Below are 23,967 nucleotides of genomic sequence, written 5' to 3' on the forward strand. Positions count from 1 at the left end.
GAGCCGATTTGATCAGGCGTTCCCTTATCCGTCCGCACCGTGGCTTTATAGAGACTTCAAAATTTATATTTAAATTCAGCTTTCATAATGATTTAATAAAAACAGTACTCTGGATTTCACAAATTAAGATTTTAGTGGAAATTCATGATTTTCTGGTTTTTGTCTCAAAACTGAAGGAAGCAAGATAGATTAAGTAGGCTAATAAATAAGGCTAGGATGTTTAGATTTAAATAGGTTGGAGGTCCGCTATGACTATGAAGATGTGAAAAGTTTCTTTTGAATACCTATAAAATTATAGCTGCGCGAGGAAGCAAGGCCCCAGTTCTCTCCAGACGCTGAATAGCACGTCATCTGTGTTGTGAGTCGCGTCGCATCGGTATCATTGCTAAAACCAGCCTCGGATGCCGTATAGTGTTACTTCTGGGTTGACTTTAATTATCGGTATTCAGTTTGCGTATTGTCGTATTTTCACGTGCCGTCGCGGGACAGACATTCTACCAAATATTTAGCGTGGCATTTGATGAAATATTTTCATCAAATTATCGCGAGCATTCTTTTTAACATTTAATTCGGACATTTATAGTTGCATCAGCGCATTAGACTCTGAACTGCTCTGTTAGTTAGGTTGTAGGGATACTTGTGTTTTTTATCAGTGAATTTCAGAATATACTCAACTATTTTGGAAAACCGTTTTTGATTAGAAATCCCGGACAATCTCCTAATTCCTCAGAGCTATAAGCTGCAGCTATAATGGTATTCTCAGATGAAGTGGCCACTAGGATCTCTAATTACTGGCTCCACGTTTTGTTAAATCACTTTCTGGGTGCTAAAAAGTAAATAGAGAGCCAGTGTTGAGAACGGCGAAAGACAGCATTAACAACATTCTAAAAGCCAGAAGCTGATTCAACATGCAAGCATTTATACAGCAATTAATTAGATTTTTTACAAATGATTCGCCGCCCCACACAGTGAGCTATTAGAGTTAGATTGATGGGAATCTAAGGTCAAATGACAGAAACAAACCACTATAGTAAAAGTAAAGAGAGCAACAAAAATTAGTGTACATAATAGAAAATATCGCTTGGACGAGTCCACTAACAAATCAGCTGTAATTCCTTTACACATTGTATTACATCAGAATAATTAGTACGCCCACAAATAAAGCATGCTGGCATTTTTGATCAAAACCCTTGAACCAGAAGCTAATTGTTGTGTGACTAACATGAAGAACATCGACTTAAAATTTGTAACGTCATGCAAATCTCGTTATTACATCCAAGCGGTGGACGATGATATCATCTTTATCTCAGCCTCATCGAGCACTCTAAAGTATTTGAAGATATACCTCATCTTCGTCACTTATTTCGGTGTGTGTCGTGTCATTGTTTGTGCAACGATTTAAAGGAGGGATTACAGTGCAATCTTTCCACGGGAAATAGTTATGCAAAAGTTTGTTTAGTGTTCCTACTTTTCTGTGTCATCCTCTGTTTTAATGCCACTGTAGTCATAGTGTCTTGGTAGATGACTTCGATCCTTTTGAAACGTCCCCTTAAAAAACGTCCCCTTAAAAAGTATACATGACTCTGAATAAACTGACACACAATATTTTTAGCGCAACGCAATCTGACTTTATTAATCCCTAAAAAAGAATGGCCCTGACTAACAATAATCTATAACATGGATCACTTACCTCACAAAAATCTTTACTGCTCGAGCTACTGCAATACAGCGTGCGCCAATACTGCCAGCTGAACAAAAGATTCTAACTACTGAAGGCACTAACTACTGATAGGCATAGTTAGCAAATGAAAGAGTTTGCTAGAGAACAAACAATGTATTTACCTCAATAATGTTCAAAAGTCATCATATATATATACCAGTTCATCATATACAGTGTTACAAATTTACTATTTCTGATGGACACACCTCCAGATCTTCTGCTCTCAAAATTCTGCCATCTCCCTCCCCACATCCACCACTGCTGGTGGCTCACCTTCAACTGTGCATGGCTACGCGCTGTTAACAGCCAACTGCACAACACTACAGTAGCCAACAACAGTGCAATCCAGCCACAGACTGCACACAGCGCAGCCAATGACACTCATACAGAGCGCTATGTGGGATTACCAATATAAGAACCTAAACAGCCTACTTACATAGTCCCACGTTCCCCACAAAAAATTTTACAAATTGTTTTGGGCAGTGGCCAATACAGATTTGAAAAAAATTTTCGTAATTACAATAACAAAGAAATCAAATGCACACACTTATCGATACAATATTGGTCAAAAGCTAAAATTTTCTCACAGTCCATAAAGACAGTCCTGATCGTTCATCACAGTAAAATTGCAGAGTTTTTCTCGAAGTCTGAGCAGTAAAACAAAATGCACACGGATATAGGGGATTTCCATGCATTCTTGAAGAAGTAGTGTTGTCCTTCCAACGGAAAGACAGTGCTGACTCGTGACATGCAAGCAGGTAATGGGCCACAACAGAGCAAACCCACAGAAGAGTCATTCGAAGTGTTGAAGAATATTGGTAAGTAGGTCATCACAGAGCAGATCCACTGTAGTCCTGGTAGAGATTATACTATTGGTGGGCCACCAGAGGTGCAGACCCACTCCAGTCCTTGTAGAAATTATGGTATTGGTGGGCCATCAAAGGTGCAGACCCACTTCAGTCTGTGTAGACACGGCCAGCAGCCATCTGTTGCGACTGTGCAGGTGCACAATCACCATCGAAGAGTCTTGTGGAGAATATAACAAGTCCATAAACCACCACTTGTGCACTCACAAAGTTTTTGAAATTGTCCTTAGAACCAGCATGCTGTTAACCAGTCCCTTGCTGAATTATCAACCCACGTGCAAGCACTAACAGTCCTTTTTTTTCACATATTGTCCATATACTATGACCAACAGAATTGCGTGCAGTGAAATGAAACTTAATTTGAAGAACCTGTATCTATACAATTATAAATTTACAACATAAGAATACAATAACAAAGGTACAAAATACATCATTAAAGAACATAACAATACAGATAACATTTGTGGTAATACAGCTTTACAAAAGAATCAAAGTAACATATACATCAGTGTTACAGGAATTATGACATAAGTAAATATATAAAGTAGTGAGAATAGTTTTCGAAACATTAATTTCACACATGAGCATTAAAACAAATCAGAATAAATAATGTCTAAACATCTTTACAAAGTAAATAACATACTATCAGAAAAATTCTACAACATAAATCTTACTAGCTAAACACATAAAGACAGGAGAAACACAAATTCACATAGCATAATAACACAAAAGTACAGGACAGGGTTTGTTTTAAGTGTGACAATTGGTACTGCAGTCCAATCCAAAACTTCATTCTATAGATCTTTTCTCTTATTTCAACATTTGTTACCACCAAAAAAAAATCCTATCGAAGCTTACTTTCTGTATTCTGTTCACATCCTCTTTCAAAAATAGTGTTTCTCCGCTGTACACTACTTTCTTGGCCAAACCATTTTCTTATAGCTTCTCAATGCATTTCTTCCAATTCATCATAGTTAGTTTCGTATGTAGTCTACCCCCTTTTAAGCTAACTTAAATCTACTGAGCTCAGATCTATATACCAAGGGACAAGGTAATGCAGCAGCACATAACAAATTAACACCAACAGCAATGACAAAAAAATGGAAATTGGCAAAGCAAGCAGCAGTATATATAAATTAGCAAAGCAATTGCAATATTACAACTAATATAAGGCAATGAGCAGCAAACAAGAAAAATAAATCCGTAGCAAAACTGGCTTAACAGAGTAATACAAAGTCAAATTCAGCAACACTATACCTGGCAAACAGCAGCAGCAAATGCTATAACTTATACCTAAACATGACAAAGCTCAAGCAGAAAAAATATTACCCTAAAGACAGCAATGCAGATAAGCGAAATGTATATTCACGTCTTAATGTCTATGTAATTAACGTGGTGCACCACAACTTATTCTACAAAAGAAATTACCAAGTACTTGAAAAGAAAATTCTTTATGCAATAACTGTGAAGAGAAATGTCTTTCTGTGCTCTTTCGTTTTTTTTTTTTTTTGTTTTTTTTTTTCTGAAGTACATTATCAAGTTATTATTTACAGGATCTGTAGGCATAAAATATTTATATTAGTACATCTTTAACATTTTATTTTAACGAATGCTACAGTGCAGCTAGAAACTAGGTATTAAACAAAATAAGCAAAGCAAGGCGTGAATCGTCATTCACCAGCCATATGGAAGTTCATAATGCAGTAAACAATCTTTCAACTAGCAAGACAATAGACGTGAAATGTTTCTCATCATTTCATTTCAGTAAGTATCATAAATTAAGCGCTCTACAGATTAATCATGTTTTCAAGTTTGAGTGTGTCGTATTTGCGATGCTTTCTACAAAGAACTGTCAATATCGAGGTTATTGGCCTCTTTTTTCTCCACCTAATGGCTTCTCCAGGCGACGCACAGCTGGGCGTCAACAATGCATTACGTCGAGATCACTTTCTGACCAAAATTTACAACAGAAGTTTCCGCTACAGTGACAGTTTGATACAAATAAAATTTCACAAGTCGAGAAATTACAGTAGAATTGTGTAGAAGCAATATCCTATAAATATAACAGTGTCCAAAAAATTTTCGACGGCATTGTAATACATTCACGCATTTACACACATTTCATAACTCTTAAAGTACGATTCTTGGTGTCCAACATCCTTTTTCAGAGATCAGCGTCCCTAACCACTATTCATTATACCTTACCTTATTACATATGTACATATTCGTCGACATTATTCAATATTTCATCATTAAAAATATGTAGCATAATCAAATTCCTCATATAGCATCAGCTTATAGATCATAAACATACCTCAACAGCATAATACACATCGTCGTCGTAAAAATAACATCATAACAGATCAATCACATGTCAAAATCGTCGCAGCTTCTTTCAATAATTCCAAGACCTTCAATAAAGTCATCTACCTCAAATGAACATTAAAAATCATGATCCCATACCAAATATATCATTCAAAGCTCTCATAGTATCACAATGGTTCCGAAAAAAATATGAACAGTTCACAAAGTACACACAAAATACAATTTTATAACTGTGAAGTTATCCAACTGTTTCATTCGCGAACATCTGTCACTGATGGAGTAAAAAAAAGTTTGTCTCTCTCAGTTAAATGATCAGGTAGCAGTGTAATTTATGTGATAGAGAAACATGGTACCAACGTGTAAAGTTGTATAAGCAATTCTCTGCCTCGTGATGGCTGGGTGTTGTGTGCTGTCCCTAGGTTAGTTAGGTTTAAGTAGTTCTAAGTTCTAGGAGACTGATGACCATAGATGTTAAGTCCCATAGTGCTCAGAGCCATTTTTTTTTGTATAAGCAAATACCATATTAGCTAGGACTCCTTGTGCTTGTCAAACACATGGTACACAAAGTAAGTGTGTACCCCCCTGAGGATTGTTAACAGCCAACTGCCCAACACTACAATAGCCAACAACAATGCAAACCAGCCACAGACTGCACACAGCACAGCCAGTGATTTTCATACAGAGTAACTGCCAGTGATTTTCATACAGAGTAACAGCCAATGATTTTCATACAGAGCGCTACGTGGCGTTACCAATATAAAAACCTAAACAGCTTACATACACTTTGCATGGGGGCTTAATTATATAGAATGCAAATATTTTTGATCTTAGTAGCTGACTGTCCGGTTACGCAGTCTCGTAACCGGTTGGCCCTGACTAGTATTACTCCGCAATCTGACTGCTTAGAATAACAACAAAGAATGAAAGAAAACTTCCGTTAACACAATTAATTAAGTCCCCAGCAACTATGAAAGCTACGAAACAGCAAGGCACAAGTGTAGCTGTTCTGTGTGTGGAAGTGTGATTCAATGTACACATCTGGCACGGTTCTTCCTGAATAAAACATGGTAATTTAAGCACCATTTACACTGAAGTAATTAAAAAAACAGGAATTCTATAATTGCACATAGAAACCAGAATTACACTCTAATACATGAACACAAGCCAGATGCTTTGTTGACTGAACCTGTGACCAAGAGGCATTGTTATTTAGCACGTTTGAAATAAAAAATAAAAGATTTTCTTTACCTTCATATATATTGACGAAAAATACACTCTAATCTTTACAACATCCGTAATCGAACAGCTTCGGCTGTCTAGCCCATCAGAACAATTGCATACAACATGCTCACAACTAGTCACGGCTACATCAGAACTCCTGCTGCCCACTTCTCAATAAGCACTCTCCACGACGACTTCTCGACAAGCATTCTCCACGTCGACTTCTCAACCAACACTGCCAGTGGAGGCAGCTGAATAATACTCTCGGGCGCAATCTCTGGCGCTGTGACTCAGTGTAGCCACCTTTCGTATACCCCTCCGCCATGGGCTAGAATTTGATGGTATTTTTGCCAGCATTGGTGGTGAAAATACCACCAAATTCGTCCAAAAAATACAGACAAAAATTAAAAAGTAATATCAATAAGTAAATATCACATAACTAAATAAATTTTGGTTTTGCACTGACCCTTCAATAACCTAATATATAAAATACAGTAAGGAATACAAATGCTTGCATACATATGATTTTACATAATAGTTTACACAAGTATCATGTGGATAAAAAAATCAATCAATAGCGTCAGCAATGACGAATAGGTGCAGGTAAGAGTCTCATAAAATCTCATAAACAGTAAACACACAAAAAATCAGTTTATACAAATATTCACATTAAATCCTTTCAATAGTTCAATAAACAAGCATAACTCCTCAGAGTGGTTGACAGTTCCAACAGTAGCACCCAGCAATGGTCAACAGGTGCAAATAGCAGTCTTATAACATTTAATCAGCAGTAATTAAACAGCTCCAACAGTGGCACCCAACAATGTTGAACAGGCGCAGACACCAACAAGTGACATTATGTCAGTAGAAGCAGTTCCATCAGTGGCACCCAGTAATGTTGAGCAGGTGCAGACGCAACATGTGACATCATTTCAGTAGAAGCAGTCCATCAGTGGCACCCAGTAATGTTGAACAGGTGCAGACACCAACAAGTAACATTATCTCAGTAGAAGCAGTTCCATCAGTGGCACCTAAAAGTGTTGAACAGGTGCAGACACCAACGAGTGACATCATTTCAGTAGAAGCAGTCCATCAGAGGCACCCAGCAATGTTGAACAGGTGAAGACACCAACAAGTGACATCATTTATGTAGAAGCAGTTCCATTAGTAGCACCCAGCAATGTTGAACAGGTGCAGAAAGCAACAAGTGACCACAACAGTAGTAGCAGTTCCATCAGTGGCACCTAGTAATGTTGACAGGTGCAGACACGAACAAGTGACATCATTTCAGTAGAAACAGTTCCATCAGTGGCACCCAGCAATTTTGAACAAGTGCCGGTAACAGTCCATAATATTCACTATCATTAATCAGACAGTTCAACAGAGTTCATTAGCAGAAATTAAACATTTCCAAGTGGCACCCATCATGTTGAGCAAGTGCAGGTAACAGTCCATAATATTCACTATCACTAATCAGACAGTTCATCAGAGTTCATTAGCAGAAATTAAACATTTCCAAGAGGCACTGGCCAATGTTAAACAGGTGCAAGCACGAACAACAGTTTGAATGTACACTGAATTGCTTTTACAAAATTATTATCAATGCTCTTACACTAAACATACAAATTATAATAAACAAAGAAATGATATCAGATAATTGTCATACTAACTATTACAAATACGCAAATACCAGTAAACCTATAATATTTATGGGTGTCAGTGCAAGCCACAACAAACAAGTAAAATAATATTTAGGAGATAGGTCGGTACCAATTATTTGGGATTAGGAAAGGAAAACACACAAAACACACTCACTCATTTTTCATCCACATTTAAGAACTACTGTGTAATTGAATAGTGTTAACTGTGTAAATGCAATTCCGTCCAAAATTTTATGTTCAACTTGTGTAACAAGTAATAGTGGCAGCAATGTATAACAGTCAATAATAGTTAGTCAACGTCGTAGTCATCATGTCAAGACCAATGTTTGCCAAGCCAAATCAAAATGTACGGTTTCTGAACAACTGTCAGTGTGCCAAGATATGCGATTGCTTCCTCTCTCCAAAAAAAAGTATATACTGCATATTGATTTAACAAAGTGTGTGTGTTGACAATCTCCTTTCCACTTGAGTGTTCTTGTCTGCCATCTTCATCCTCCTTGTTCCATATAAATCAACAAAAAAAAACATGCTCCTCACTTACTTTACCTCTTATCCACCAAAACTCCAATAATCATCAGCATCACATAATCTTAACACTTCAATAATACCTCCTACATCGATACATATAAACCTTATCATCAATATCATTTACCTACCTCTTGTCCACCAAAACTTCAATAATCATCAACTTCACACAATTTCAATACCTCAATAATACCTCTTCAATACGTCGATACATATAAACCTTATCACCAATATCATTTCACTTCCATAACTACTCTTTCCTCTAGTCAGTCTCCTCGAACAAGTACAGATAAAATCCTAGTGCAAACTTCAATTCATCATCCCATACAATCCGAAGACACAATGTCCACACACAACCTCTGTGTAGTCCACCTCAGCCAAATCTTCTACTCATTATGAATTATAAAATACATATTGGTTACCTTGTCCATCATAAAATAAAAGAAATGCATACATGATCTCCAACAGCCTTCAGTTTGAATAACTTTCAGTAAGTAAGTACGAGTTCGGAGTGTGAATGATCTTAATATTTCACAGTGTGTACACCACTTCAAGAATCATGGCAAAACAGAAGCAAACATGTGGAGTATTTCTTGTGTCAAGTGTCACCTTCGTACACCGCACATCAGCATTTCTATATACCAAATTAAATAGTAGTTATGACAACAAAACAGAAATGTGTAAATATGCAATCCATACGCAAAGCAGCAATTATGTATCTTACATAATATACAGGTCATTAGCATCATATCAGCATAAGCAAATAAATGTTCATATGTAATCTTAATAAGTAAACATGAAGGCGCAAGCAGATAAATCACAAAGTATAACCTACATACATAACCATATCAGCACAATTAATCAGGTGACAATTATAATTTAAATAAATAAGCACAGCAGGTACATAATAGAAAAATGTGACATCAGTGAAAAAGCAGTGCAGCCAAGCGATGCATAATATACACAAGTAACAACCCTGTTATTAATCAATCATTGTCAATATCAGTTAACACGAAGTATGAATCACGTAATCGCGAGCTTCAAATTACGTCTAAAGTACGTACCTAAGTGGAAATATGTTACCTGAAAAATAAACTCAATTAGTAATTACCTTTTCAGTTTATTAGTTTCTTCTTCGAAATTACATTCTTCCTGAAAATTTCTCGATAGCAAGTCCTCTTTAACGTCGGACACACACAGAATTTACCTGAAGTTCTTAAATATTTTATACAACCGTATACTGAAAAATACTGAACGCTAATAACATAATTTATCAAGTTACTATAGCTTTGTACTGAATTTATACGGAGGAATTACATTGTGTATTTGTTTACGGCTGTCAGTGCATTCGCACTGAGTGCTCGATCAGCTGTAGGTACGCGTGACATAGGAAGTAATTGTTTGCGGTCAACGACTGCCTTGTGCGCCGCGCAGACTTGACTGTTGCTTTGAGTATGTGCCGCCGCCAGAATACGGCGCGGTATCCTTGTATTCTCCGTGTGTTTACGTATAACTGTTAGTTTCTCAAAGGTATGTCACTCCACAAAAATTTTAACGTTCGATATGTGATGCATTAATTATATAGAAAGCAAATATTTTTGATCTTAGTAGCTGACTGTCCGGTTCCGCAGTCTCGTAACCGGTTGGCCCTGACTAGTATTACTCCACAATCTGACTGCTTAAAATGACAACAAAGAATGAAAGAAAACTTCCATTAACACAATTAATTAATTAAGCCCCCAGCAACTATGAAAGCTATGTAACAACAATGCAAAAGTGTAGCCCTTCTGTGTGTGGAAGTGTGATTCAACGTACACATCTGGCACGGTTCTTCCTCAATAAAACAAGGTAATTTAAGAACCATTTACAATGAAGTAATTGAAAAAACAACATAAATTCTATAATTGCACATAAAAACGAGAATTACACTCTAATACATGAACACAAGCCAGGTGCTTTGTTGACTGAACCTGTGACCAAGAGGCATTGTTATTTAGCACGTTTGAAATAAAAAATAAAAGATTTTCTTTACCTTCATATATATTGACGAAAAATACACTCTAATCTTTACAACATCCGCAATCGAACAGCATCGGCTGTCTAGCCCATCAGAACAACTGCATACAACAGCTCACAACTAATCACGGCTACATCAGAACTCCTACTGCCCACTTCTCAATAAGCACTCTCCACGACGACTTCTCGACAAGCATTCTCCACGTCGACTTCTCAACCAACACTGCCAGTGGAGGCGGCTGAATAATACTCTCTGGCGCAATCTCTGGCGCTGTGACTCAGTGTAGCCACCTTTCAACTTTTATTGACTTAAAGTATATTAGAAACTTCTTAGAATTTTCTGTCAAGTCGGTGGAAAACATTTTGCTTTAGAATTAGTTGAATCCTACATCTACATCAACATTTGTACTCCACAAGCCGCCCAACGGTGTGTGGCGGAGGGCACTTTACGTGCCATTGTCATTACCTCCCCTTCCTATTCCAGTTTGGTTCGCGGGAAGAACGACTGCCGGAAAGCCACCGTGCACGCTCGAATCTCTCTAATTTTACATTCGTGATCTCCTCGGGAGGTATAAGTAGGGGAATGCAATATATTGCATGGGGGCTTAATTATTAAATTTGAAAATCATTTTATATTTGGTAGCTGCATGTCCGATTACGCTGTGTCTCGTAAACGGTTGGCCCTGACTAGTATTTGTATGCAATCTGACTGCATAGAATAACAACAAAGAATGAAAGAAAATTTCCGTTAACACAATTAATTAATTAAGTCCCCAGCAACTATAAAATCTACGAAACCAAAACACAAGTGTAATTGTTCTGTGTGTGGGAGTGTGATTCAACGTACACATCTGGCACGGTTCTTCTTCAACAAGACAAGAAATTTTAAATAACATTTATACTGAAATGATAAAAAAAATTATAAATACTATAATTGCGCAAGAAAACCAGAATTACACTCTAATACAAGAACACAAGCCAGATGCTTTGTTGACTGAACCTGTAATGACGCATTATTCAGGACATTGAAATAATGAGAAAAAAAAGAAAAGTAGTTTGTTATCTTCATTTATATTGATGAAATGCACTCTAATCATTACAATATCCCCACACCGACTCCCTATTACCACATCTCAACAAGAACTGACTACTGCCACATCTCGACAAGCACTATTCACTACGACATCTCAGCAAGCACTCCACCACGAGTTCTCAACAAGCACTGCCCTCTGCTGCTTCTCAATAATCACTGCCAGTGGAGGCGGCGAAACAAAACTCTCTGGCGCTGTGGCTCAGTGTAGCCACCTTTCATATGCCCTTCCTCCACAGGCTAGAATTTGATGGTATTTTTGCCAGCATTGGTGGTGAAAATACCACCAAATTCGTCAAAAAAAAATACAGACAAAAGTAAAAGATAATATTAATACGTAAATATCACATAATTAGATTAAATTTTGGCTTTGCACTGACCTTTCAATAACCTAATGTATAAAATACAGAAGGCAATACAAATTCTTTCATACATGTGGCTTTACATAATAGTTTACACAATACACAAAAAATCAGTTTATACAAATGTTCACATAAAATACTTTTAATTATTCAAAAACAAAAAACAAATAGTTGATAGTTCCAGCTGCAGCACCCAGCAATGGTCAACAGGTGCAAACACCAACAAATGACATCATTTTAGTAAAAGCAGTTCCATCTGTGGCACCCAGTAATGTTGAACAGGTGCAGACAGCAAGAAGCAGCATCATTTCAATAGAAGCAGTCCATCAGTGGCACCCAGCAATGTTGAGCAGGTGCAGACAGCAACAAGTGACGTTATTTCAGTAGAAGCAATGCATCAGTGGCACCCAGCAATGTTGAGCAGGTGCAGACACCAACAAGTGACATTATCTCAGTAGAAGCAGATCATCAGTGGCACCTAGCAATGTTGAACAGGTGCAGACAGCAACAAGTGACATAATTTCAGTAGAAGCAGTCCATCAGTGGCACCTAGCAATGTTGAACAGGTGCAGACAGCAACAAGAGACATCACTCAGCAGAAACAGTTCCATTAGTGGCACCCAGCATTGTTGAACAGGTGCAGACACCAACAAGTGACATCATTTCAGTAGAAGCAGTCCATCAGTGGCACCCAGCAATGTTGAACAGGTGCAGAAACCAACAAGTGACATTATTTCAGTAGCAGCAGTTCCATCTGTGGCACCCAGCAATGTTGAACAGGTACACACAGCAACAAGTCACATTTCTCAGCAGAAGCAGTTCCATTAGTGGCACACAGCATTGTTGAACAGGTGCAGACACCAACAAGTGACATCATTTCAGTAGAAGCAGTCCATCAGTGGCACCTAGCAATGTTGAACAGGTACACACAGCAACAAGTCACATTTCTCAGCAGAAGCAGTTACATTAGTGGCACCCAGAAATTTTGAACAAGTGCAGACACCAACAAGTGACTTCATTTCAGTAGAAGCAGTCCATCAGTTGCACCTAGCAACAATGAGCAGGTCCAGAGAGCAGTCCATAATATTCACTATCACTGATCACACTGTTCATCAGAGTTTATAAGCAGAAATTAAACATGTCCTAGTGGCACCAATCATGTAGAAAAAGTACAAGGAACAGTCCATAATATTCACTATCCTAATCACACAGTTCATCAGCAGAAATTAATCATTTCTAAGTGGCACCCATTATGTTGAAAAAGTGCAGGTAACAGTCCCTAATATTCACTACCACTAATCACACAGTTTATCAGCAGAAATTAAACATTTCTAAGTGTCACACATCAATGTTGAACAAGTGCAGGTAACAGTTCATAATATTCACCATCACTAATCAGACAGTTCAGGCATGAACAATAGTTTGAATGCGCATACAAATGCTTTTACAAAATTATTCTCAATGCTCTTACACTAAACATACAAATTCTAATAAACACACAAATGATATCAGCTAATTGTCGTATTAACTATTATATCAGTAAACCTATAATATTTATGGGTGTCAGTGCAAGCCACTACAAACAAATAAAATAATATTTAGGAGATAGGTGGGTAGGATTAGGAAAGGAAAACACACAAAACACACTCACTCATCTTTCATCCACATTAAGTACTACTGTGTAATTGAATAGTGTTAACTGTGTAAATGCAATTCTGTCAAAATTTGATGTTCATCATGTGCATCAAGTAGTAGTGGCAGCAGTGTATAACAGTCAATGATAGTTAAGTCAACGTCATAGTCATCATGTCAAGACCAATGTTTGCCAAGCCAGATCAAAATGTACGGTTGCTGAACAACTGTCAGTGAGCCAAGATATGCAATTACTTCCTCTCTCAAAAAAAAAAAAAAAAAAAAAAAAAAAAAAAAAAAAAAAAAAAAAATGTACTGCTTTTTGATTTAACAAAATGTGTGTAGACAATCTTCCTTCTACTTGAGTGTTCTAGTCTGCTATCTTCATCCTCCTTGTTCCATATAGGGAAAATGCACCTCACTTACTTTACCTCTTATCCACCAAAACTCCAATAATCATCAGCATCACATAATCTCAATACTTCAATAATACCTCTTACGTCGATACATATAAATCTTATCATCAATATCATTTACCTTACCTCTCGTCCACAAAAACTCCAATAATCATTAACTTCATATAATCTGAATACCTCAATAATACCTCTTCAATACGTCGACACATATAAACCTTATCGCCAATATCATTTCACTTCCATAACATCTCTTTCCTCTAGTCAGTCTCCTTGAACAAGTACAGATAAAATCCTAATGCAAACCTCATCATCCCATACAATCTGAAGACAGACTGTCAACACACAACCTCTGTGTAATCCATCTGACCCAAATCTTCTACTCATTATAAATTATAAGATGGATTTTGGTTACCTTGTCCATCATTTATTAAAAGAAATGCATACATGACCTCTAACAGACTTAGTTCGAATAACTCCCAGCAATTAAGTACGATTACGGATTGTGAATGATCATATTTCACAGTGTGTGCACCACTTCAAGAATTATGGCAAACAGAAGCAAACATGTGGAGTATTTCTTGTGTCAAGTGTCACTTCCTATTTCAATTGCTCACGAAAAATGCAGTGTAATAACTGTGAATGGTCTAAACCAAGTTTTGGTATGTCATGTCGTTAGCTTCCTTCCTATTAGCATAAATTTATACAGCTTCCATAAAACCTCCAGCTCATGTGACTTTTATGAAGTTTCTTGTACTAATGTCGTTTATGTCGAATTATAGCAGTTCATTTTCCTATCTTAAAAATATAAGGCACTGAGCGTAAGCAAAACATGCAATAGCGAGTAAATATACCAGTAGAGAACAGAATGTCAACAAGTGGGTGCAGCACAATTCATACAACGAGGCTCAGCCAAGCGAACAATCTATAATTAATAACATAATGTGACCTAAACTCTATGTTTGTACACAGTATATCAGCATTTCTATATACCAAATTAAAGAGTAGTTATGACAGCAAACAGAAATGTATAAATATGCAATCCGTATGCATAGCAGCAAACATATATCTTATGTAATAAACAGGTCATTAGCATCATATCAGCATAAGCAAATAAATGTTCATATGTCATCTTAATAAGTAAACATAAAGGCGCAAGCAGATAAATCACAAAGTATAACTTACATACATATCAGCACAACTAATCAGGTGCAATTATAATTTAAATAAATAAGCACAGCAGACACATAATAAAAAAAATATGACATCAGTGAAAAATCATTGCAGCCAAGCGATGCATAATATATACAAATAACAACCCTGTTCATTAATAAAACATTGACAAAAATCAGCAAATGTACGCAAGCACGTCGCTTCACAAGTAAATTTATAGAACATGAAATTTAGCACCAAGTATGAATCACGTAATTGCGAGCAGCAAATTACGTCTAAAGTACGTACCTAAGTGGAAATATGTTACCTGAAAAATAAACTCAATTAATAGTTACCTTTTTAGTTTATTAGTTTCTTCTTGGAAATTACATTCTTTCTGAAATTTTCTCGATAGCAAGTCCTCTTAACGTCGGAGACACACAGAATTTACCTGAAGTTTTTAAATATTTTATACAACCGTATCCTGAAAAATTCTGAACGTTAATAACATAATTCATCAAGTCACTATAGCTTTATACTGAATTTAGTCGGAGAAATTAGACTGTGTATTTGTTTACGGCTGTCAGTGCATTCGCACTGAGCGCTCGATCAGCTGTAGGCGCGTGACGTAGGAAGCAATTGTTTGCGGTCAACGACTGCCTTGTGCGCCGCGCAGACTTGACTGTTGCTTTGAGTATATGCCGCCGCCAAAACACAGCGCGGTGTCCTTGTATTCTCTGCATGTTTACGTAAACTGTTGGTTTCTCGAAAGTATGTCTTTCCACAAAAATTTTAACGTTTGATATATGATGTATTCCATTAGAGCGTCGTCATTTAAGAGTTTCTACTTCAACAGTGTTATCATGAATAATTTTGCGAATTCTATATGGACCGTTATAAAGCAGAAAAAATTTGCGACACAAGCCCTTTCCTTTGTGAGACAAACGATGAGACTTAATTAACATCTTTTGGCCAACTGACAAGATTTTTAGACGACCATGATAATTAGCTGATTTCTCTCTTCTAGCAGCCGCAGATGCCATATTTTGCAGAGCCAGGTTCACAACTTCAGAATGCCGCAGTTTCCGTGAAGGCGGAAAAGGAACGATTTCAGAAATGCGATTTGTCGGTGCTTTGTTTTTTAATATCAGTATAGGCGGTAAAGAAGTTGAGTCATTAGGAAGTTCATTCAGAATGTTTTGAAAAATGTGAAGATACTGAGCCCACGTTCTGTGATTCTGATGACAATAAAGACGACACAATTTATTGATTTCCTTCATCCATCTCTCTGAAGCGTTAGATTGAGGGTGAAAAAGTGAAATGAAAACTGGTTTAATTTTACGACACCGTAGAGTACGAAGCCAAATTTTAGAACGAAACTGTGATCCATTATCTGATATAACCTTATCAACATTACCCACTTCCTTAAGAAAATGTTTGCTGAAAGCGTTAGATACTGAACGACCTGTTGCTTTGCGTAAAGGTGTAAAACACACATATTTTGATGTCAACTCCACTGCTACGAAAATGTACGCAAAACCATTAGTAGAACGAACCACTGGACCAAACAAATCGACTGCAGCCGTGTCCTTTAATTTCGCTGGAATGCTAGGAAACAACGGTGCTCTGTGAGAAATTGTTGGCGGCTTAGCCTTTGACATAATTTGCATTTGGCCAGAGCAGATCGAATACGTTTTTCCATATTACTGAAGTAGCAAATTTCCCATAATTTATGAAAGCATTTTCTGGGACCAAAGTGTGCATAACTGAAATGCGTATAACAAATCAGCTTAATAACCCACTCTTCAGGAATACAAACTAACCAAACAGAGTTGTCGACCGATTTTCGTTTAAAAAGAATGTCATGCGAAATAAATAATGCTGTCTAATCGCTACGCTTTCCTTTCTCCTCCACTTCTCCTTAATGTCCTTCCAGATTGGATCCTTATTTTGCTCCTTAGCGATGTCCTGGATTGAAGACGAAATAAAGTTCTCAAACGCAACACCTTGAATATACATCAAACAATAATTGTTTTCCTTGCAGTCCTCTACAGCACTTTGTTTCAAACCCATAGGTGCACGTGATAAAGCATCAGCAACAATATTTGAAGAACCCTGTGTGTAAACAATACTAAAATCAAATTCCTGTAGGTACAACGCCCATCGTGACAATCTGCCATGAGTTAATTTTGTCGACATAAGAAATTCCAGAGCTCGATGATCGGTGTAAACCTTAGTATGTCTGCCATACAAAATAAGCGAAATTTTGTGAAAGCACATACAACAGCCAAAGCTTCAAGTTCCGTAATCGAATATTTCTTTTCTGATTTAGAGAGAACACGACTTCCAAATGCAATAGTTTTCTGTACTACAATGCCGTTTTCTTCTATCTCTTGAAATACATGTGCACCTAGACCTTTGTATGATGAGTCCGTCGCCAAACAAAAATCTTTAGATAAATCCGGATGTGAAAAAAGTGAAGCAGCAACTAAAGCATCACGAAGTTGTTCAAATTCTGACTGAGCTTCCTCATCCCAACACCAATTAGAATTCTTTCCGGACAGTTCACATAAACGAGGTGTGGCCAAATCGTCCAATTTAACTAAGCGTCTAAGAAAATTACAGATACCAAGGAAACTACGAACCTCACGTTTTGTGGTATGAACAGCATAATTACGATAGCGTCTAATTTTTTTGTATCAGGAAGAACACTTTCTGTAGAAATAATATGACCAAGAGATTTCAGCTGTGAACGTCCAAATTCAGATTTTTCCAAGTTCACTGTAATGCCAACTCTTGCAAAAATACGTAATAATGAATCCAAAATTTTGTTGTGCTCACTCCAAGAACGTTTAGCAATAAGAATATCGTCAACATATGAAGTAATATTGTCACGAAGATAAACAGGTAAAATTTCATTTAAACTACGAATGAATGCTGCTGAAGATACAGTAAGTCCAAATGGTAATTTCCGAAATCACTTTTGGGTAAAATCGTCATATCCGGTTATTGTTTACTTACTCTCTAGACAGATTGATAGTTGAAGATTTGTTTTGACAGATGCAAAGAATAGTAAAAGAATAGGCAGCGGTGCAGAAAACTAAAAGGGAAATAGCACCACTACAGCTCGGGGCCCTATGCACGCTACGGCACATATTCACTTAGTGTAGTGAATCCCCTGAGGACTTTAATAGCCGCACATAATTTCCAGTTTGTGACTTAATGGCCAATTTGGTGGAAGTGCGTACGTAAATTGATCTAACCATGAACATGGATGTATGTCATTCTTAGAATTGCGGAAGATCTTAAATTTCCGAACAGTCAAAGAGTGTTTATAGTCAAAGTTTTCGCCTCGTGGCGACAAAGACCTACCGCGTCTGTCCCAGTCACAATGACGATTATTGTTAAATTCACGCGCCTGGCGCTCTCTTGTTGCATCCCGTACACGAAACAAATTACTTTCTTCAAACCCCTCTGCTACCTGTGATTCTAAATTTCTTCTACTGTCATTTCCTCCGATTTCGCCTTCAATTTGTTTGACTTGCTTTCGTAATGCCTCAACTTCCCTTTTAACGCGTTCATTAAATTTTCCCTGATTTTCAACATTCCTATTTATGTTCTGATTCTCTTCGGTTCCTGCAAATGGCAATGGTGCTGTATCATCTGAATCTCTGTCCCCATTTAAACTAAGACTTGTCAATTCATCTGAAATCTCCTCAACTCTTTCCGATAAATCACCTATTAGTTCTTTCTGTTTATTTACGTCTTCCGTAAGTGTCGCGACTCGGGTTTCAGTATTAACACATTTGGTAGTTAACTGTTCATATTGTTGTGTTAGGTTATTTATTCTGTCATTTGGTACGGATTCCTCGATTCTCTCAAATATTTCTTCCTTATCGTGTGCACGTTGTAAATTTAACTCTGAAAATTTTTGTACTATCACGCGATCTCTTTCTTCCTGTTCTCTATCCTGTTCCTTTTGTCTAATCTCTACTGCAATTAATCTATTATTGTGAGCATTCAAAATCGGTTGTACTTCTTCTCTGATTTCTTTCTTTAATTCATCTTTCATATTTTTGAAACATGTCCATCTTCGTGAGTCTAACCGTGTTTCCATTGTTTCCATTGTTTCCATCTCTGTTTCTAAACGTGTTGCCACTGTTTTTAATTCAGATCCTAACCGTGTTTCCATTGTTCCCATCTCAGTTCTAATTGTCCCTATCTCTGTTTTTAATTCAGATCCTAACTGTGATCCAAGTGAGTCTAACCGTGTTTCCATTGTTCCCCTATCTGTTTTTAATTCAGATCTTAAATTTAATATTGCACTCATCAACTGCTCCATATTAACTTGTTCGAAATTCTTTTCGCCCTAACATTTCCCGCAAAACCAGTTTCCTTCGTCATAGCTGTAAAGCTATCTGTGTTGGATACGATTCCAGAATCTTCTATCGTTAATCTCGTACTCTGTGAATTTTCTGATTGAGAAAAATTTTGAAATGGTTCCGGACTATCTTCCCGATTTATTAAATTTTTTCCCACTTCATTATTCATCATACTGTTCTCCTGTGTTGGCGAGTTCGCCATGTCAACAATTTCGTCATTCTGACTATCCATCATTTTTGCCTTTTTCATAGACTGCGTAATCATTTACAAAACATACAAAACTCGTCAGCGTACGAAAATTACACACAATGACTCCTTATCTCCAACAATACCATTTACACGAAATGTTTCCCTCAAACACGATTAATTGAACAATTGAAATAATTGCTCTAAATTGTCAAACGTGTATACAAGACAACAAAATTAAATTCTGAAATACCATTAGAAGAATGACAATTACCAAATCTACACATGCAATATAGACTACAATTACTAAACTACAAATTACTACAACAATACTACTGTCTACTATTTTTACAATCAGAAGAATTCCAAGGGACGATCCGAAGCAGCGGTCGCCACGTGCATGGGGGCTTATTTATTAAATTTGAAAATCATTTTTATTTTTGGTAGCTGTATGTCCGATTACGCTGTGTCTCGTAAACGGTTGGCCCTGACTAGTATTTGTACGCAATCTGACTGCATAGAATAGCAACAAAGAATGAAAGAAAATTTCCGTTAACACAATTAATTAATTAAGTCCCCAGCAACTATAAAATCTACGAAACCAAAACACAAGTGTAATTGTTCTGTGTGTGGGAGTGTGATTCAACGTACACATCTGGCACGGTTCTTCTTCAACAAGACAAGAAATTTTAAATACCATTTACACTGAAATGATAAGAAAAATTAGAAATACTATAATTGCGCAAGAAAACCAGAATTACACTCTAATACAAGAACACAAGCCAGATGCTTTGTTGACTGAACCTGTAATGACGCATTATTCAGGACATTGAAATAATGAGAAAAAAAAAGAAAAGTAGTTTGTTACCTTCATTTATATTGATGAAAAGCACTCTAATCATTACAATATCTCCACACCGACTCCCTACTACCACATCTCAACAAGAACTGACTACTGCCACATCTCGACAAGCACTCTTCACTACGACATCTCAGCAAGCACTCCACCACGAATTCTCAACAAGGACTGCCCTCCGCTACTTCTCAATAATCACTGCCAGTGGAGGCGGCGAAACAAAACTCTCTGGCGCTGTGGCTCAGTGTAGCCACCTTTCAATATTCGATACCTCAACCAGAAACGCATCGTCTCGGAACCTGGATAGCAAGCTAAACAGCGATGTAGAACGCCTCTCTTGCAGAGTCTGCCACTTGAGTTTGCTAAACATCTCCGTAACGCTATCACGCTTACCAGATAACCCTGTGACGAAATGCGCCGCCGCACTTCTTTGGATCTTCTCTACCTCCTCCGTCAAACCGATCTGGTACGGATCCCACACTGATGAGCAATACTCAAGTATAGGTCGAACGAGAGTTTTGTAAGCCATCTCCTTTGTTGATGGACTACATTTTCTAAGGACTATCCCAATGAATCTCAACCTGGCACCCGCTTTACCAACAATTAATGTTATATGGCCATTCCACTTCAAATCGTTCCGAATGCATACTCCCAGATATTTTACGCAAGTTGCTCCTACCAAGGTTTTTTCCGCTATCATATAACCATACAGTAATGGATCCTTCTCTCTATGTATTCGAAATACATTATATTTGTCTATGTCAAGGGTCCATTGTACTCCCTGCACCAAGTGCCTAACCGCTGCAATTTTCTAATGCTGCAACTTCTCTGTATACTACAGCATTATCCGCGACAAGCAGCATGGAACTTCCGACACTATTTACTAGGTCATTTATATATATATATTGTGAAAACCAATGGTCCCATATCACTCCTCTGTGGCACGCTAGAGGTTACTTTAACGTCTGTAGACGTCTCCCCTTTGAGAACAACATGTTGTGCTCTGTTTGCCAAAAACTCTTCAGTCCAGCCACACAGCTGGTCTGATATTCCGTAGGCTCTTACTTCATCAGGCGACGGTGCGGAACTGTATCGAACGCCTTCAGGAAGTCAAGGAAAATGGCATCTACCTGGGAGCCTGTATCTAATATTTTCTGGGTCTCATGAACAAATAAAGCGTCTTGGGTCTCACACCATCGCTGTTTCCGGAATCAAATGGTCCAAATGGCTCTCAGCACTAAGGGACTTAACTTCTGAGGTCATCAGTCCCCTAGAACGTAGAACTACTTGAACCTAACTAACCTAAGTACGTCACTCACAATCATGCCCGAGGCAGGATCCGAACCTGCGATCGTAGCGGTCGTGCGGTTCCAGATGTAGCGCCTAGAACCGTTCGGCCACCCTGGCTTTCCGGAATCCATGTTGATTCCATAGGGTAGATATTGGGTTTCCAGAAATGACATGATACGGGAGGAAAAACATCCTTCGTCCTTAGACCTCCTTACGCTAATGTAGGCTTTTGCTTTTTGTTTGTTTGTGTGACTTTGGCTACGATTAAATTAGCAGTGAGGCGTTCTTTGCTTTCGTAGCAGCTTTGTAACACGGTTGTCGAGCCACGGTGCGTCTTTTCTATGCCTCATAATTTTGCTTGGCAGGTACTTGTCTAGTGCGTGTTGTAGGATGCTTTTGAGCTTTGTCCATTGATGCTCAACACAGTGCGAGAAATGAAATTTTAGCGATGATCTGCCACGTAATCTGAAATGTGCATTTTGTCGTCTCTTGCTAACCAGAAAGAAGGTTTTATGTAGGAATGGTGTCTGCTCTTTCGGACGTGGGCGTAGGTGCAGATATTTTTATTATCGACAGAGGGCAGTATTCTGAACAACGGTGGCAGAGGCACACAGTAGTCAGTCGCTATTACATCAGCTTTTACTACTCTTGCAAATGTAGATTTGGGCTACAAATAGCCTCCTTCAGTGCATTTTCATTGCAATTCAAGAGATTTGTGGCAGTTCATGTTATCACATGTTCTTACAGATGTGTAAGCAAAAGGACTGACTGCTGTGAGCCTCTCCTTTATATCACACAGCCGCTGTGCACAACGGTTCCTGATGGAATCGAAGTTGGTGTACTGAACAACATTGCATCTATAGTTATTTCATTTGCAAGCTAAGTAATTATAGCTATTAGGAGTAGTATGGTTTTAGGCTGCTTAGTAGAGCAAGATATTAATGCATATTTTGTCCTGGACAACAGGTCACTTGTTAATGTGTTGACAAGTGGTTGCAAAACGGTCGGTCTATAGCGACAGTCGTAGTACACTTATGGGTGCACCTGATCTACACTTATACCCACAACAGCCTTTATGTACTTAGGGAAAGAAATTTCCGACTTCTACTGCATTGGTGCACTGAAATAACTCACTCGCGGACCGGAATTCTCAACCGGATTGCCCGCTTTATGCGAACAGCTGCCATAATCACTTTGGCTGCCTAAGGACATCACATTTGAGACCCATATCTTCAAATAACAAATGTACGTATTCCTGTTCATTCACAACTCTACCGTATTCCCGTGAGAGGCAGGACAATATCATTTATCTGCACTGAAACATCGATATGCTGCCAGGCTAATAAGTTATATAGATGTTGTGTGTCCTTTTGGACATGCGTGTCCGGATAAGTTCTGTATTCGGGTCTTCTTGAGTATACTGCCATGGGCGGGGCAACCATGAGAACAATATGAAATAACCAAAGGAAGGATAACATTCTCGTACCCAGAGCATGGAATATCAGACGTTTGAACGTAGATGGAAAGGTAGAAAATATGAAAAGAAAAATGCCAATTCTGAATGTGGGTGTAATGAATATTAGTGAAAGGAAATGTAAAAAAGTTAAAGATTTCTGGACAGTAGCGTAATATCAACACGAGCAGAACATGATGCTACAGGAGTACGAATCGTTACGAATAGGAAGATAGGGCAGAGACTGACATACTGTGAAAATTTCAGTGACAAGTTTCTTCTCGCCAGATTCGATAGCAAACTAACGCCACCAACGATAGTTCAGATCGATACGTACATGTCGGGAGCAGTAGATGAAGAGATATATAAATTAGAATGTATGTGAGGATACTGTATGGATAATTCAGTATGTTAGAGGGGAGGGTGGATGCGTCATAAATAAAGGAAGCTAAACCCATATGATAAAAACCAAACTGCCTTCCGTTTATTTGCAAAGTCTGAACGTACCTCCATGAATTTTTAAGCAACTAAAGAACGGCCGACAACAGAAGGAAATGACGTGCTTATACTCTCTTTTCTCTGCGAGGCTCTAGACGTAGTAAAAAGATGCAGACCCAAAGTACCTCTTTTGGTTTAACTAAAGAGTTTGACTCTGTAGAACACTAAGCATTGCTGTAGATGTTGGAATGTTATTAAAAAAGAGGAGTTGGTTACAAATGGTTCCTCACATACTTGAAGAACAAAACAGCAGCAGGTCGTTCTCCACAGTAATGAGACCCGCTTTGAGGCGGCGTCTGATCAGGGTACAGTTAACTG

This window comes from Schistocerca serialis, chromosome 2, assembly GCF_023864345.2.
Source record: "Schistocerca serialis cubense isolate TAMUIC-IGC-003099 chromosome 2, iqSchSeri2.2, whole genome shotgun sequence".
Taxonomy (NCBI): Eukaryota; Metazoa; Arthropoda; class Insecta; order Orthoptera; family Acrididae; genus Schistocerca; species Schistocerca serialis.